The following is an 18647-nucleotide window of genomic DNA, read 5'->3' as shown; positions in this document are numbered from 1 at the left end:
ATCCTGCCATAATTTCTTTGATGTGGAAAATAGAGTTTTGAAATGTACTATCCTTCTTCTGGCTCCCATTAACTAACTTTGGGGAAATGTACCCATTGCTCGGTAATGCTAGCTTAATTATTCCTATCACAAGGGGGGAAATGATATAAAATCCCTTGATAAGACATATCTTATAGAAATAGGAAGCTTAGGGTGGAAGAAACTGACACGATTCAGGAGGAAAAAAAACTTACAAAAGTGGAATCTTCAGTTAAAATGTACAAGCACAAATTAGTTTGAAATATATTGCCGGATAAATTAGTTGATCATTCAGGCATAAGCTTCAAATACTGTATAATAATGCAATATAATTCAAATTTATAAACAATATTCAAAACTAAAGATATTGCTTATTCAGATATTTGAAAGAATGATTAGAGGTTACAATTGATACATGTCTTCTTCTAAGCAAATATTTGAAACTGTGTTATGGGATGGAACTATTTAATTGATGGAAATAGCATATAAAATGAAAATGATTTCTGATTATGATTTGATAAGTACTGCTGGCATGCATTGCTACTAAAGGGAAATATCTATATTTTAGGTTTTTTTAATAGATGGAAACATTTTTCTATGTAAGTAGAAATTTTAATTTCGTAATGGTCAGTTCCAGTTTACAAAATAATATAATAATCTCCCTTCATTTAACAATATCACTGCTATTTTTTCAGTACTGTACATATATTATGAGTATTTCTATTTTTTTCTACCTCTACTGAAAGAAGTTTCTAAAAATCTTTAAAAGCATTTTACATATAGTTCATGGAATTTAAGATAATTTCATTAATACAATAAATAAGACTATCTTTATCCTTCTGCATTTGCCAGCAACAGTAAGTTGCATTAAACTAAGTTGTGGAATGATGACATGTTGAAAATTTGAATTAGTTAATGTAATTGAGAAAAAAAATAAGTATATAAAAAGAATTTTAATTACTTTCTTCCCTTAAAACATCTGGCAACGTCTACCCCACATAACTATTATGCACTAATCTCCTTTCTCTAAAATGGAAGTTAAACTCTTTTCTTTTACAGTTTTCAACTTCTGTGGAAGATTTGTTGGAAAATAGGAGGTGAAAATATCCTGAAATACTGTGAATTGTTTTTTTCTAGTTCAGATCTCTACTGTTTTACAAAGAAAACAAACAAACAATGCAGCAACAAAAATGTAATTATTTTAAGTAAAGTTCTTTTTAATTTTATAAGAAAATAATATAATTGTTAAAACTTCCAAACTTAATGTTATTGAAAATATAGAGCATTTCAAGTTTTCACTTTAACATGAAAAAAATAAAAACTGGACAGGCCTGGGATGTATTTAAAGTCAATCACATATTTGCTGGGACATAGAACCTTAAAAAAACAAATTGAACAAATGTGAAATTAAATACACAATACATTCAATTCAGATTGACTCATCAGTATTTTTCTACATGTAATTTATACTTGTTTTACTTTGCAATCCCTCACAAGTTTATTCAGATGTAAGTCTCACTGAATTCAATACTTCAAGGAAAACAGATGTAAGATTGCAAATTGAATTAGCTGTTGAAAAGCATAGATACGTTATTTGTATTCCTGAGTTGAATGTGCTTTGATAATATTCGCCTGAACTTTCAAGTTTTGATTTGCAATTGCATTATTGAGACTGCCTCACTGAATGAAAATTATTACTAAAATATTCAGTCTTACTGCCACTGCAAATTCATTTATAACTTCCTGACACTTTGGGAAACATATAACCCATACATGAAACATGCAGAAAACCAAATATCTATTATCTGTATTTTTCTAACAGACAACCTAAACATGCAGATACCTGATTTTCTGTCAATTCATTTTGCAAATAAAGCATCTAAGACAAATGATAGCTTAGGCAATCTTCTACACCCAAGCTACTGTTTGCATATGATCATAGATTAATATTGTCATCTTAAACTTGACATATTATTTATTTATTTGATTGTTGTGCTGCCCATCTCAGCTAGAGAGACACTAAGTATTTATACATTTGTATTTACTTTAAAATTTTATTTTTGTATCTTCTTTGCACTGCAGAAAATTTGGGACAAGACGAACTCTATGTCACTACCACCACACCAGGTGGAGGTTGCCGCTCCCACTGCTCCCGGTGCACTGCGTATGCAGCTTCACACTTCCAGTGTGCGTACGCACGTGTTCAAGCAAGATTTTGCTTCTGCACATATTCAGGAAGCAAATCTTGCTAGGGAATGCATGTGTGCATGAGATTTTGGTGGGTTTTTTTTGCTTCTGCGCATGTGCAGAATGAACCGTTGAACCTACCTGAATGGTCTCCTCAATGCACTGGAAGGAGAGTGCAACATGGGTAATTCTCTAGTCCTATTGGTAGAGACTGAGTTTAAATTAACATATTAACTAGGCACCACCCCTTGCCTGCCCCCATGAGCTCGGTTTTTAAAAATGAAAGGTAGTATGAATCAAACAAGAAATTTTATTTGAAACAAAACAGAAGTTAGAATAACTAGAAATTCCGAACCCGGCATCCCTGAATCAAACATAATGCTGGGTGGGTTTGGACTTTCCTTCCACTGCATCGAGAAGACCGTTCAGGTGGGTTCAACGGTTCTTTTCCACTGCACTTGGAAGGAGAGTCCAACATGGGATATACCCAAGTTCAAGTTCCATGGGCGGGAGATTGCAGATTCAGGGTTGCTGGAGAGGAGCACACCCTCTGCAATATCTGTCTCCCAAATGATACCTCTGCTGAAGCGTAAGAGTCCAGTCTATAATGATGGATAAACATAGATGGTGCGGCCCAAGTTGCTGCCTGGCATATATCGTCAATGGATGACTGCATCGTCCAAGCCACTGATGTGGCCGCAGTATGGGTAGAATGTGCGGTGACCCCTTGGGGAAGGGCATGAGCACTTGCCTTATAAGCCTCATAGATACAATCCCAAATCCAGCAACTGATGGACCGTGGTGACACCTCAAGTTCCATTGTCCACTGTGAAAAGGAGATAAACAACATCTTCGATTTCCTGAATGGTTCCATCCTTCTGATGTATATCTTTACTGCTCGTCTAACATCCATCTTGTGCCCCCTGAGCTCTGCAGGGTGGTTTCCATGTGTGCAAAAATCAGGCAGCACAAGTTCTTGTTTCCTGTGAAAAAGCGAGTTAACTTTTGGTGTAAACGCCAGATCTAAACGTAAAACGAGGCTGTCCGGGTGGAACATGCAAAGGTCCGGACGTACAGACAAGCAGATAGGTCAGAAACCCTCCGGGCCGAAGTTATTACGATGAGGAAGGCCATCTTAATGGACAGAAGTCTAATAGAGATTGATCTCAGGGGTTCAAATGGGGGCCCCGTGAGAGCCTTCAGTACAAGTGACAAGTCCCAAGTTGGAAATAATAATAATAATAATAATAATAATAATAATAATAATAATTTATTAGATTTGTATGCCGCCCCCCCCCCCTCCGAAGACTCGGGGAGGCTCACAACAATAATAAAAACAATGTTACAGTGGAACAAATCTAATATTAAAAGGGAAAAACATATAAAACCCCATCATTTAAAACCAAACAACACATACATACCAAACATAAAATGCCGTCTTTCGGTTGTGGTGAGGAGGGCGTTTGCCCAGGTTTGCCTGGTGCACCAGTTGCGGCCCTACTTGGACAGGGAGTCATTGCTCACTGTCACTCATGCCCTCATCACCTTGAGGTTCGATTACTGCAATGCTCCCTACGTGGGGCTACCCTTGAAAAGTGTTCGTAAACTTCAGATCGTGCAGAATGCGGCCACGAGAGCTATCGTGGGGCTTCCTAGATTCACCCACATTTCTACAACACTCCGTGGCCAGCACTGGCTGCCGATCAGTTTCCGGTCACAATTCAAAGTGTTGGTAATGACCTATAAAGCCCTTCACGGCATTGGACCAGAATACCTCCGGAACTGCCTTCTACTGCACGAATCCCAGCGGCCAATAAGGTCCCACAGAGTTGGCTTTCTCCGGGTCCCGTTGACCAAACAATGTCATTTGGCGGGCCCCATAGGAAGAGCCTTCTCTGTGGCGGCCCTGGCCCTCTGGAATCAACTCCCCCTGGAGATTAGAACGGCCCCCACCCTCCTTGTCTTTCGCAAGTTACTCAAGACCTACCTATATCACCAGGCATGGAGGAATTAAGACATCTCCCCCAGGCTTTCTTATATTTTATGTTTGGTATGTATGTGCTGTATGTTTTTTAAATTGTTGGGTTTTTTTAATGTAATTTTATTATTAGATTTGTTCCATTGTTATACTGTTTTTATTATTGTTGTGAGCCACCCCGAGTCTTTGGAGAGGGGCGGCATACAAATCTAATAAATTGAATTGAATTGAATAATAATATCCTGGATGTAGATGGGCGACAGGCGGCTTGCATTGTGGAGATTATCTTGTCAGGCAAATGGTGACCTCTCAGCCTGTTCCTCTCAAATGCCAGACGGCTAACTGGAGCCATTGAAGGTCCAGGTGATAAATGGACCCCTGGCTGAGAGAGATGTCCTGGTTCTGTATCCTCCATGGGGGGGGATACTGACAGCGCAACTAGGTCTGAGAACCATGGGCGGCGTGGCCAGTGAGGTGCCACCAGTAGTACTTCCGCCCGCTCCTCCAGTATCTTGTTGATTACTTTCTGTATAAGATTTGTTGGCGGAAAAGCATATACGAAGCCACGTGGCCAACTGGAGAATAGGGCATTGATCTTCTCTGCTCCGGGTGATGGAAAACGGATGTAGAATCTGGGGAGCTGTGCATTGAGATGGGTCGCAAACACGTCCACCAGTGGTGTGCCAAAGCAAAGAGTGATCTCCTGAAGCAACTGTGGATCCAACCGCCACTCTATTGGATCCAGGATAGCCCTGCTCAGCTAGTCGGCTTGTATATTGCTGATACCGGCGATGTGCTCCGCAGACAATGAGGCTAAGTTGCTTTCAGCCCAATCGAAAAGAGCCATAGTCTCGTGCATGAGCCGACGCGACCTTGTGCCCCCTTGATGATTGAGGTAGGCCTTGGCCACAACATTGTCCATCAGGACTAATACATGCTTGCCCTGAACCAACGACACAAAGTTTTGAATTGCCGGGAAACCGCTCTGAGCTCGAGGAAATTGATGTTGATAGGGGAGACGTCTTCCCTGGACCAGAGACCTTAGGCAACTTGAGGTCTGATGTGTGTTCCCCAACCCGACAGGCTGATGTCTGTAGTAAGAGTGACTTGATTGTTAATTTGAAAGGAAGACCTCTGAAGCAACGCTGGAGAGGTCCACCAGTTTAGAGATTCTCTGACCCCCTGCGGCAAACGAACTTGTCTGTTTGAATAACTTACTTTGGCCTTCTGGGCAGGGAGCAGGAACCACTGCAGAGTCCGGATGTGATGCCTGGCCCACGGTATAATTCCTATGCAGGAAACTAAAGTTCCAAGAATTTTGGACAACAAGGAGAGGGGGACTCGCCGATGTTGTCGAAGAGAAGCTATCAGGTGTCAGATGTTGTTTTGCCTCTCCGGTGAAAGAGACACAATACCTGAAACCGTATCTATAATGGACCCTAGGTGTGGAAGTCTGGTGGTAGGAGACATTTGACTCTTGGGTATGTTGATAGTGAATCCGTGTGCTTCCAGTATCTCTATTGTAATAGCCAGATCCTCCTCTGCCTGTGCCTGAGACTTGGACAAAATTATTATATCGTCTAAATAAGCCATCAAGTGGATGGACTGTGCGTGAAGACTGGCTGTTAGGACATCTAATAATTTCATGAAGGTTCGAGGCGCCGACGAAAGGCCAAATGGCATCGCTTTGTACTGATAGTGTGCCCCTTCTAGGCAAAATCGTAGGAACCTTCGATGTAGAGGATCGATCGGTACATGGAGGTAAGCCTCCTTCAAGTCCAAAGATGTAAGAAAATCCCAAGGACGGATTGCAGTCACGATCGTCTGGAGAGAATGCATCCTGAACCTTCTGTAGAGTATGTACAGATTCAATTGCTTTAGGTTGAGGATTAACTGGCATCCTCGTGATGCCTTCGGGACGATGAAAACTACCAAGTAGAATCCTGTTCCCTCAGCATGACAGGGTACTGCCTCTATAGCTTAGATGTCCAGGAAGTGTGTGATTTCCTGGAGTAGCTCTGACCTTCTGTGAGGATTCCGAGGTACTGGGCAATGAAGGAAGCGATTGGGTGGGGGCTGTACGAACTCCAACCACAGTCCTTGGGACACTGTGGCTAACGCCCATCTGTCGGAGGATGTGGCACACCAGGAGGTACTGAAAAGTTGGAGCTTCCCTCCTACAAGCTGCGGCTTGGCTGAGTCACTTGGGACGTTTGAAGCCCCTCTGGTTGGTGCCTCTAAATGGGCGTCTTGCCTATTGGTAGCCCCTTGCCCTGTCCTGGAATGGTGTACGGTCATTTCTAAATGATGCTTGGTTGAAGTGGCCTTGTGAATACGACCTCGAAGGCTGGCCTGTGCCCGAGGAAGAATCCCAACAAAAAGGCTGACGTCGGGTATAAGGGTTGGATCGGAGATCTTGTCTCTTGTAAGCCTTGGGGAGTACCTTACACTTGTCCTTATCTTCTATGAGGACAGGATCAAGTGCCTCCCCAAAGAGCTTAGAGCCTTGGAAGGGTGATGAGGCCAGGCGACACTTCGATTTTGTGTCTGCCTGCCAATTCCGCAGCCATAAGAGACAGCGCGATGAAAGGGTGGTGGACATCCCTCTCGCTGAAAACTTTGCGGCGTGCAGGGTGGCATCAGCTGAGAATTCAGCTACAGCCATCATTTTGTTCAAATGTTTCCGCAGCCTTCCATCGTCCAGCACGAGCCGGGATTGCATTTCCTCAATCCACATTATGGAAGCTCTATTAAAAAAGGAGGCAGCGGCCGCTGCACGGAACCCCCAGCTAGACATTAGGTGTGTATTTAAGATAAAGCATATATTAGATACCTTAGTTTCATGGAATCTTCGTCTCTTCCCCTCACCCCAGCCCAGTTGAGTATCTGTTTGTATCTGTGTGTCTAGCCTGGTCTTTACTGAATCTTTAATTATATACTCTATTAAAATTTTCTCAATAAGAATGCTAGTAATAAATTTGTTCATCATGTATATTCATGGATTATTAATATCATTGCCTAACATCTATATATTTACATTATTTAAGACTGTGTGGAAAAATGAACATAGCTTGCATTTAATACAGAAAATTAATAAAACATTTATTGCTAATGTATTTGTCATGCAAATATGTTAAATATGGTGTATTGGTTAGAATACAGTACTGCTGGCTGTCTCTGCCCATTGCCAAGAGTTCAATTCTGAGTGGCTCTGCCTTCAAGCCTTCCAAGGTCAGTAAAATGAGGACCCAGAGTGTTGAGGACAATAGGCTGACATTGTAAACTTCCCAGAGAGTATTGTAAAGTGGAGTGGTATATAAGTTTAAATGCTATTGCTATTGCTTTTCCTATTGTTATTGCTAAAAATAACTCACTCCATTGCACAGCACTAAGGATTAGAACAGATGAATTGTCAATCTTTCGATCGACAAACTCAGTGACTTAGCCACTGAGCCACCACATCCTTTGTAATCAGATCAATAAAAGTATTTAAATATCATGTATAGATATGTGACGGATCATGGGTTTTGGAAAAAAGTAGTGCTATTAATACATTCAATTAAAATAACAGTCAAATATTTTAGGCTTATTCAAATCACTTCAAATGGTCTGCAGTTATAACACAAATTTGCTTGTTACAGCTTTTCTTGTCTTATTATAATGTTTTTTTTGGTAACTTCTGGAAAGTCAGTAATTTTGAGAACCAGCTGTCCCTTTTCCAAATATTTCCTAATTTCCTTTTTGCTCACATACTTCCTGTTTATCCACTGAGATTATTAAACCTTTTCTTATCACTGTTTGACTGAGACCTAAACTAAATTAATTACCAATAATATCCTTCAGCTAAAGGATTGCAAACCCAGCCAGGATTTAATTTTTTTACTTTGTAGAATGACTAGACCAACATTTTTCTGGAATTCAATTATGTGTAACATATAGTACCAGATTTAAAACGCAAAACATTTACCAGATTTAAAACACAAAAAGGCAATATGTGCATGTTCAGTATTTCTTATTTAATGTCATTCATTGGAAAAATATAATGTGTGGTCTGAGTACATAAGTCACTTGTGGAGCATATGTTCTTTGTTTCTATGGTTACAATTGTATCTTCCCAAAATGTGAATGACTATATTTTCCACATCATGAATTTGGATTCTCTTTCAGAAAACTTCTGTATACATAAGCAAGCTAAATAAAATAATCATGTAAATACATAAATTAGAAAAATAAGATTTTGTGTTGGGGTTCATACTTTTGTGGTTCAGGAGTAATAAAAAGGAGTTACTGCATTTTATTCATTTTATGACTGAGTAAGTCTTAATGGCACACACATACACACACATATATTCACGCATATATGCCTGCCTATAAGCATACATACAGTGTGTAATTCAACAGTTATTTGTTAACTGTTTAAGTATAACAGTTAATTGTTATGTCTCACACTCAGAAACTAAAGGAAATATATATATATTATAGATGCTTGTTTGAGCCCTTCATATAGTATTATTATTTGTTCAATTCTGACAATGTTGATTCAACTTTCCATCCTTCCAAGCAGGGGAAGATCGCTTTGTTTCTGATTCACTTATAGTTTGTTTGTTTGTCTGTTTGTTTGTTTGTTTGTTTATTTATTTATTTTATTCAATTTTATGCCGCCCTTCTCCTTAGATTCAGGGCGTCTTACAACATGTTAGCAATAGCACTTCTTAACAGAGCCAGCATATTGCGCTGGACTCACACATGCCCCCTGAAGCAATAAAAAAATAGCTTCTGTGCATAAGCAAAAATTAAAAAATCCAAGATGGTTGCACCTACGGATGGCATCATCAGAAATGGCTCCATGATATCATTGACAATTTACTAACAGTTCTACCAGTTAGAACTGGTAGGAACCCATCTGTTTCCAAAGTTGGTAAAATGAGGACCCAGATTGTTGGGGGCAATATGCTGACATTGTAAACTGCTCAGAGTCCTGAATTGTATATAAGTCTAAGTGCTATTGCTATTTCTAAAATAAAGAGGTAAAGTTAATTTGATACCGAATATGAGAGCAAAATTATACAACATGGGAAGCACTAAAGTCTTTACAATACAAAAAAGACAAAAGTTTGGGGGGGGGGCAGAAAGGTTTATCTTTTAATTTCATCTTTGTAATTGGTTTACTTTTACTTTCTAGATCATAAATGGTAACTCTTGGGAAATGAGCGAAACCTAAAAGAGAGAAAGACTATTAGGGCAGTCAATAAAAAAAGGGTTGAGTTCAAAAATTTTACAAAAAATGTTTGAAAAATGACAAATAATTTACTTGAAGCTCACAAAAAAGGTTTGGCTGCATTTGAAGGGATCATGAAAGAAAAAATTATAAAGATGAAAAAGAAAATGATAGAAGTTAAAAAAAATCAGGAGTGTGTAGGTCAATTGTCTGGAGAAATAAACTAAATTAAAGTCAGAGTAGAAGTTTTGGAAACAAACAAAATAAATAAATAATAAATAAATAAAGTCCTCCTGGAGTTGGGTGACATATAAATAAAATAAATAAAATAAATAAAATAAAATAATAAATAAATAAAATAATTAAATAAATATAATAAATAAACAGAGGTATTGTTTAGATAATTTTGCATTCTTGAAACTGCAAGGGAAAAAAAAGTCTGAAACTTACAGTGATTCCAGAAAACCCTGGAATTTGCAAAGATGCAAAAATAAGTTGTTTGATTAGAGAAAAAAACCATTTTGTATACATACACTTCATTTCCCTTAGGGAACAATTAAAAGTATGACTACTTTTGTTAATGATTGGGAACCCTTGATGGAATTTGTTGCCAAAATCCTAACGTGAAAGAAGAGTATGTAAAGAAGGAAATAATGAATCAACCTTAGAGAGATTGAGGCTAAAATATATGCAAATATAGTCAGAAGTCACTTATTTACCTTCCTTTTTTGCTTTTCATTTCTTTTATATTTACCTATCGCTTTATTTTTCTTTTTAATGTCTTTTAATTTAAAAGATTTTTTAATTTTGTTTTTCAAAAATAAGCTCTGTCTTTAAGAAAAATTAAAGAAAATCTGTATACTAATTATATGACAGCAAAAGTTAAAGTATCACTTTAAAAACATCTAGTAATTAATGCCAAGATCCACTAATGCTAACAAAATAGATAGATAGATAGATAGATAGATAGATAGATAGATAGATAGATAGATAGATAGATTTTTAAAAAGAAGTAATCTTTGAAAAATTCTTTAAAAAATATGGAATCTGAAATTTTATCTCTATTATAATATGTTAATTATATTGAGATAATACAAGAAGCACAGTTAAAATTGACTTGAAATATAATTGATGTAGGAGTCTGAATTAAATTAGCATGGGGAAAAAATCAAAAGAATTCTGGAGACTCTTTTTTGACACAAAATTTTATTAAATGGCGAAAGCTTTCATGAATTGCAGGTCAGTTCAGGAGATACATAGATGTGTCTTTTCTGTAAATAATTGCTCGTATATGCTTTGATTTGATATGATTATACTGTTTCTCTGTGACAGGAGAGCTTCTTGCTAGAGAAGAAATCCATCATTTAAGTTTTCATTTTTCACTCTTCCAGGCAGAAAAAGACAGTCGTTTGCTGAGTAAGTTATTTGCTGAGTAAGTTACGAATGAGTGACTTGCAATATTGCTTCTTCAAAGTTAAAAAAAAATATTTGGAGACTTTCACAGCCAAGCTATATACCAGGCTTCTGTGTCAATTGAGTATATAGATTTGAATTTAAGCATATGTATTTAAGCCAAGAGAGAAGTTCTATATTACCTACTTTTGTAACTATGAAATAAATAATATCTGTGTGTGATATCACAATCATTTTCATTCATCTAGTAGCTTTCTATAGCTGCATTGAATGATAAAAACAGATCTTCAAGCTGAGGTCCCACTGGTGTTTGCAAACATAAGATCCAGCTGTTATGCAAAATGAAAAATAAATTAAACCTAATTAGGCACAGGGGGCATAACCTTACCTAGTGAATGATAAAGTTGTCTGCCAAGCAGACTTGTTTCCTTTAAAAATGACACTGATGTACTAAAGTACTAGATTACCGGATTGCAGATCTAAAAGGTTTCATTGTTATACATGCAATATTAGCATTAAGTCATTATACAAAAACATTAGCATTATAAACTAGAAAACTGATAGATCTTATATTATATTTGGAGAAAGTTAGCATTGGAAAAGCACTAGGCTGCTCAGGCATGAATTACATCATCTGCCTGATGAATATACAGTATAGGTGACAAATAGATTTAAGGAATTAGATCTGATAGTCAGAATGCCTGAAGAACCATGGACAGAGATTTGCAACATTGTACCAGAGGTAGCAACTAAAACCATGTGCGGAAGCAAAAAACCTCACCGAAACACGCATATGTGCATCCCCGTGTGAGATTTTGGTACCTGAACAGGCCAGGAAGCAAAATTTCACTCAAACGTGTGCTCGCGTGCCAGAGCCACAGAGTTGCAGCAATTAGCCATACTGGCAGGGACCCACTACTGATCCCAAAGAAAAAGAAAGGCAAGAAAGCAAAATGGCTGTCTGAGGAAGCTTTACAAATAGCTGAGGAAAGAAAGGAAATGTAAGGCAAAGGAGAAAGAGAAAGAGACACTCAGATGAATGCAGAATTCCAGAGAATATCTAGAAGAGATAAGAATATATTTTTCAATGAGCAGTACAAAGAAAAAGAAGAAAATAATATTTATTTATTTATTTATTTAATTAGATTTGTATGCCGCCCCTCTCCAAAGACTCAGAGCGGCTCACAACAATAAAGCATAGTACAAATCCAATTATTAAAACAGTTTAAAACCCTTAATGTAAAAACAGTCAAACATCCCAAACATACCATGCATAAAACAGACTGGCCCAGGGGAATCAATTTCCCCATGACTGACGGCAGAGGTGGGTTTTAAGAAGTTTGTGAAAGGCAAGGAGGGTAGGGGCAGTCCTGATCTCCGGGGGGAAGTTGATTCCAGAGGGTCGGGGCCGCCACAGAGAAGAATTTAATATGGAGGACCAAATATCGCTCCAAAGAAAATTGGAGCTTTGAAGGGAAAGTTTTATGCAAAGATGGGCATAATAAAGCACCAAAATGGCAGGGACCATTAAGATTAGATTAAGATTAAGAAGAGGTTAATAACAGATTAAGAAGAGGTAGCAAAATTACACAGAATTTTGCAAGAACGAACTTAACATCCCTAATAATCATGATGGGGTGGTCATTGATCTCGAGCCAGACATCCTGGAATGTGAAGTCAATGGGCCTTAGGAAGTCTGAGCAATAGCAAAGCTAGTGGATGTGACAGTATTCTAGCTGAGCTATTCAAAATCTTAAAAGATGACTGGCAACTTGAAATCTTTGCAATAAGGCATTAAAAATGCTATATTCAATTTGCCAGCAAATTTGGAAAACTCAACAATGGCCACAGGACTGGCAAAGGTTAGTTTACATTCCAATTTAAAAGTAGGGTAATGCCAAAGAATGTTCAAACAACCGCACCATTGCACTCATTTCACATGCTACCAAAGTTATGCTCAAAATCCTACAAGCTATGCTCCAGCAATATGTGGATCAAGAACTACCAGAAGTATAAGCAAGAGGTGCTGGCATTCTGCCAATTCCAGCCGCTCCGTTCCTTCGGAGTTCTTGGCGGCAGCGGTGGCGGTGATTTAGCCGCTTCTCAGCTGGGCAATTTGGCAAGTATCCAGCCCCGTTCTCTCTATTATGGGGCTTTCGGGCTGTCTTGAAGCCTCCCAGTGGGGGGGCGGACCCCCCCACCTTCGGCTTGCAGCCGCGGAGGCCAGGGACCCCAGGCTGCATTGCTCCCTTGCAAGGCAGTTCCCTCGGAGGGAAGAGGCCTCTGGGCAGGAATGGTGGGGGGGTGTGCCCGCGGAGGGCAGAGACCCCATCGATGTTTTCTTCAAGTCTGTGAAAACAAAGAAAGAAACATTAATCAGGTTAAAACATTTATTTAACAGTTTACTTTCATTTAACAGTAACAGAAAAGCAGTCTCTACTCTAAGACTGAGTTTTTAAAACTGAGCTCATGGGGGCTACAGGGGGCGGTGCCTAAATAATTATTCAAATTATTAACTCAGTCTCTGCCAATAAGATTGCAGAATTACCCATGTTGGACTCTCCTTCCAGGTACAGTGGAGAAGAACTAGAGATCAAATTGCCAAAATATGCTGGATCATGGAGAAAGCTAGGGACTGCCAAAAAAAAATCTACTTCTGCTTCACTAGCTATGCTAAAGCCTGTGATTGTGTGGATCACAACAAATTGTGTCAAGTTCTTAAAGAGATGGGAATACCAGACCATTTTATTTGTCGCTTGAAAAACCTATATGTGGGTCAAAAGCAACAGTGATAATTGGATATAGAAACACCCTGATTGGTTCACAATTGGGAAAGGAGTTTGGCAACGCTATATACTGTTGTCCTTTAACGTATATGAAGAGTGTGTCATGAGAAACGTGGAGCTCGATCCCTGGTTCCCAACATAGGGCCCATGCTCCACAAGGGGGCATTTTGATTTTTGAGGGGGGCAAATGGAATCTTGTTTAAACCAAATTAATCGCCTTTTAGGCTTCCACCATGTGAGTAGTTCACTTTTTGAATAGTAAGAATAATATGTCATGGGGTGGGGGGTGGGCATCAGGATTTGAGAGATGCTTAGGTGGGGCATGGCCAAAAAAAGATTGGGAATCACAAAAAAGATGAGATGTAGAATTAAAGGAATCTAAAACTATATCTGCCAATCTAGGACAGGTAGATAAAACATCAATTCCAAGTAAATTAAAGTATCAGCAGCAATAGAAATTGAAGGCATTTCCATTAGTTCAAGTGATCAGCTAAAAGAGAAGTGGGACACTCAAATTTGTCTTTTGTCTTTTCTCATGAACAAAAAATAAATCTTTTCTCAGACTGGAGTCAGTCAGACAAGAAAATGATTGTAATTTGGAAAGGAAAACAGGGATTTTGGAAATAAAGACAAATTTCTGTTAAATTTGTCTTCATGCCACGCCACATTGAAGCAGTAATTGGGGAAAAAGGGAACCAAACAAAATACTGAGTACATATGCATGCTTATACTTTTCAAAGTTCTGATATTGTTCTATCTATTACTGTCTGTCTGTCTGTCTGTCTGTCTGTCTGTCCGTCCGTCCGTCCGTCCGTCCGTCCATCCATCCATCCATCCATCCATCCATTTATCTGATTTGTATGCAGCCCAATCCCAAAGAACTCAGATTTAAATCCTTGTTTTATTGATCACATGTAATATTCTAATTTTATGAGATGGTGGATTTGGGGTTTTCATGAGCTAATCATAATCATCATAATTATGACAAATCACGCCTTGAACTATCTTGCCTTGCATGTAACAAGTCTCTCTCATATGTTAGGTTTAACCTTTTAAGTTGCATTACTGAAATAAACGAACTTTTGCATGATATTCTAACTTTTCAAGTTTCACCTGTATAACCATGATGGTTAACCTATGGCACTGCAGCACCATTTCTCATGGCACATGAGCGCCCCAGTTCAGCGGTGCTGTGCATATGCACAGGCCGCCTGCAGGCCAGTTGGTCTTTGGATCTGTGCCGCAAATGCATTAGGGGTGGCACGGGGCATGTGTGGGGGTTCTGTGCTCATGGGAGGGTACATGAGAGGTCATGCACAGATGCACATGGGATGTAAAAGATCATGTGGGTGTGCAGAGGGGTCACACATGCATATGGCAGAATGGCAGAATGCATATGGGAGGGTCAGATATGCATGTGCCTGCGGGTATGGGGGGATTGCATGGGCATGAAATCAAATAGAGATTGAACAAACGTGGAAAAAAGAAAGTACTAATGATGTCAATAGTGATTAGTATGCTTGCCAAATTAAATCATTTTGAAATTATGAGAAATCTATTTCATATAGTTTTATACCCAAATGACACACTGATTTTTGAGTTACAGTGATCCCTCGATTAGCACGGTCTCGATTAGTGCGAAACGCTACAACACGGTTTTTCAAAAAATATTAATTAAAAAATACTCCACGGTTTTTTTGCTATACCACGGTTTTTCCCATCCGATGACGTCATACGTCATCACCAAGAGTCACTTCTCTGTCTCTTTCTCTTTCTTTCCTGTCATTCTCTGCTTCAATCATTTTCTCATTTCTCTTTTTTTCTCCCCTTTTTTCTATCATTTCTCTCTCTCTTTCTTCCTCTCTCACACTCTCTTCCTCCCTTCTCTCTCCCCCCCTCCTGCAAGTAGAGGTCGGGTGTGTTACCGGGAGCTGGAGGTGGCGTGGGGCCGGACACTAGGTGCTGGGGAGGACAAAGGAGTGAACGTAGCTACTGCCTCTCAGCTGCAGAGCCGAATGGGGGCGGAGGCAACAGCGGAGCCCGGCGCTGGGGCCATGCGAGGCTGTTCATCCAGGGGGGCGTGGACTGGCAAGTCGCCCTCCTTTCTCTCTCTTTCTCTCTCTTATACCACACCGGTAACAGGGAGAGAAAGAGAGAGAGCGGAGGGCACCTTGCCGGTCCACGCCCCCCTAGATGAGCGGCTCCGCATGGCCCCAGCGCCGCCCAGGCAAAGGGGAAACCCCAAGATCGCTTGCCGCTTGCCGTATTGCAGCGAAGGAGGCGAAGCAAGGCTCCAAGCTGCAATACGGCAAGCGGCAAGCGATCTTGGGGTTTCCCCTTTGCCTGGGCGGCGGGAAGACCCAGGGAAGGTTCCTTCAGCCGCCCAACACCTGATCCGCTCCGCAGCGCGGCAGCAGCGAGGAGCCGAAGATGGGGTTTCCCCTTTGCCTGGGCAACGGGGAAACCCCATCTTCGGCTCCTCGCTGCTTCCGCGCTGCGGAGCAGATCAGCTGTTGGGCGGCCGAAGGAACCTTCCCTTGGTCTTCCCCGCCGCCCACACGCAAACTCCACCATCTGTGCATGTGCGGCCATGAAAAAAATGGCGCGCATGCGCAGATGGTGTTTTTACTTCCGCACCACTATAACGCGGAAATCGATTAGCGCGGGAGGTCTTGGAACGTAACCCCCGCGCTAATCGAGGGATCACTGTATATATATCTAATACTGACTTTCATTACACTTTTTATTAATTGGATTTATGATTTCCATGTACTTCCGGAGCTAATAATATATTTGCTCATAATGAGCGGGTAACACAAATACAGTGGTACCTCTACTTAAGAACGCCTCTAATAACCGGGTGTTCAAGATTTTTTTGCCTCTTCTTAAGAACCATTTTCTACCTAAGAACCCAAGCCTGGAACTATTTTCTACTTAAGAACCCGAGCCTGGAAAAATTTCCCAGGAAATTTGAGAGCGGCAAAAAGGCCCGGACAGTTTTCTGCCATTCCCCCTTGAATCCCAGCCATCAGGGCTGCCAGAGGAGCCTTTTGGTGGTGCTTAAGGAGGCTTTGGCAATCCAGAGCGAACGAAGCGCTTTCCTTTCTCTGGGCACTTGGATAGAGAATAAACCTCTCCAACGTCCAGAGAAAATAAATGCTCCCTTCGCTCTGGGAAGCTGAGGAATCACCACAGCGAAGAAAAGGCGCCGGCTACAAAACGAGTGATTTTGAGGAGAGGGGAACCCTTCAGCATGAGACGGAAGAGGAAGCAGGTAGCAGAAGCAGCAGCCAGTTTATGGGAGGCAGTGTATGGGAGGCAGCCTTGCACTGTGTGTATGGGAGGCGTGTGCTCATCCTTGCCACCTCAGAATCCCTCTTTTTTTTAAGCATTAAAGTTTTGGATTTTTTTGATTCCCCTCACCTCTCCTTCTTCGTTCGGGAGCGACTGTCCTCCTCCTCTTCTTCCTCCTCCTCCCACCCAAATTCCGAGCTTTTATTTCTTTCCTAATATGTTTGCATGCATTATTTGCTTTTACATTGATTCCTATGGGAAAAATTGCTTCTACTTAAGAACGTTCCTACTGGTCATTTAACGAATTAAGTTCTTAAGTAGGGGTACCACTGTAATTGCAGAATTAGATATTTATTTGTACTTCCCATTATGGAATTGGTAACTTAGCAATGACACTTATATACCACTTCACAGTGCTTTACAGCCATCTCTAAGCAGTTTATAGAGTCAGCATATTGCCCCCAACAATCTGGGTCCTAATTTTACTGATCTTGGAAGGATGGAAGAATGAGTCAACCTTGTGCCTGATGAGATTTGAACTGTTAAATTGCAGGCAGTCGGCAGGCACACTCTAATCATTCTAATCATTGTGCAACCTTGCTTTCTTTTTCTTTGGGATCAGTAGTGGGTCCCTGCCAGTATGGCTAATTGCTGCAACTCTGTGGCTCTGGCACGCGAGCACACGTTTGAGTGAAATTTTGCTTCCTGGCATGTTCAGGTAGCAAAATCTCACACGGGGATGCACATATGCGTGTTTCGGTGAGGTTTTTTGCATAGTTCTGTTTAGTAATCTCAACATGTACTTCCATTATTATTCTTAGTGGTATGGGTGGAACATACAGCTTTCTTTACTAATGATAAGGGAAATATTAGCTTTGATACATATGGCCAAGATGCCTACTTTTACCCCAAACTTACTGCTGTAATTCTGTTCAAGATAGGATCTCTAAACTCATTATTATCTGCATTTTGAGCTCGACCCAGAAAAAAACTATTATCCAATGTGATGTCTACAGGATTGGTGTTACAATACAAACCAGGATAATTTAATTCTTAAGTAATTTTGAATATTAATAAATTAAAATTATTTATGCAAAAATATGTAGAAATTCAACAATATATATTCAATATATCCTTTGGATATTGAATAGGAGGTCTTTTAACATTTGTCTCCTTCATAATAATTAATAATAGGAATCTAATGTTTGTTATCTCTAAATTATAGAATATTTTATAAAAAAAGACAATTCCTTCTTTGCAATGAATGTTTGCATGTGGCTGCCACAAATAATCTTATTTCAAATGTTCTCTCTTGAGATGTTTTTCATTGAATCCCATCCCAAATATTTGTGGGACAAGTTAAATATAAAATGTTAATATTTCCTGAAAGAAAATATGAAAGAATGAATGAAAAATTTAATTGACTCTCAAAAAATAAGATAAGCAATAACACAATTTGCTTTTATATATACAAATTACTAAAGCAAATACAATTGGTTATTATTATTTTCTTCTTGTATAATAATCAGATTACAGCTTATCATGTTTGGCTTCATTGTTTATTCTTTGTACTATTTGTTCTTTGAACACAATGGAAATGTATCCTTTACTTTAGTTATGTAGTACTCAAGATGTGAACAGAATAGATATTAAGCCAGGTAATAAATACATTTTGATATGCATGGAATTTTATTTTAAAAGGTAACCATGGTCCATTATTTTCTTCTAAAGAATATATCTAGTTTCTGGCAAT

This window comes from Erythrolamprus reginae, chromosome 4 (genome assembly GCF_031021105.1).
Source record: "Erythrolamprus reginae isolate rEryReg1 chromosome 4, rEryReg1.hap1, whole genome shotgun sequence".
Taxonomy (NCBI): Eukaryota; Metazoa; Chordata; class Lepidosauria; order Squamata; family Dipsadidae; genus Erythrolamprus; species Erythrolamprus reginae.
This window is presented reverse-complemented; position numbering follows the sequence as displayed.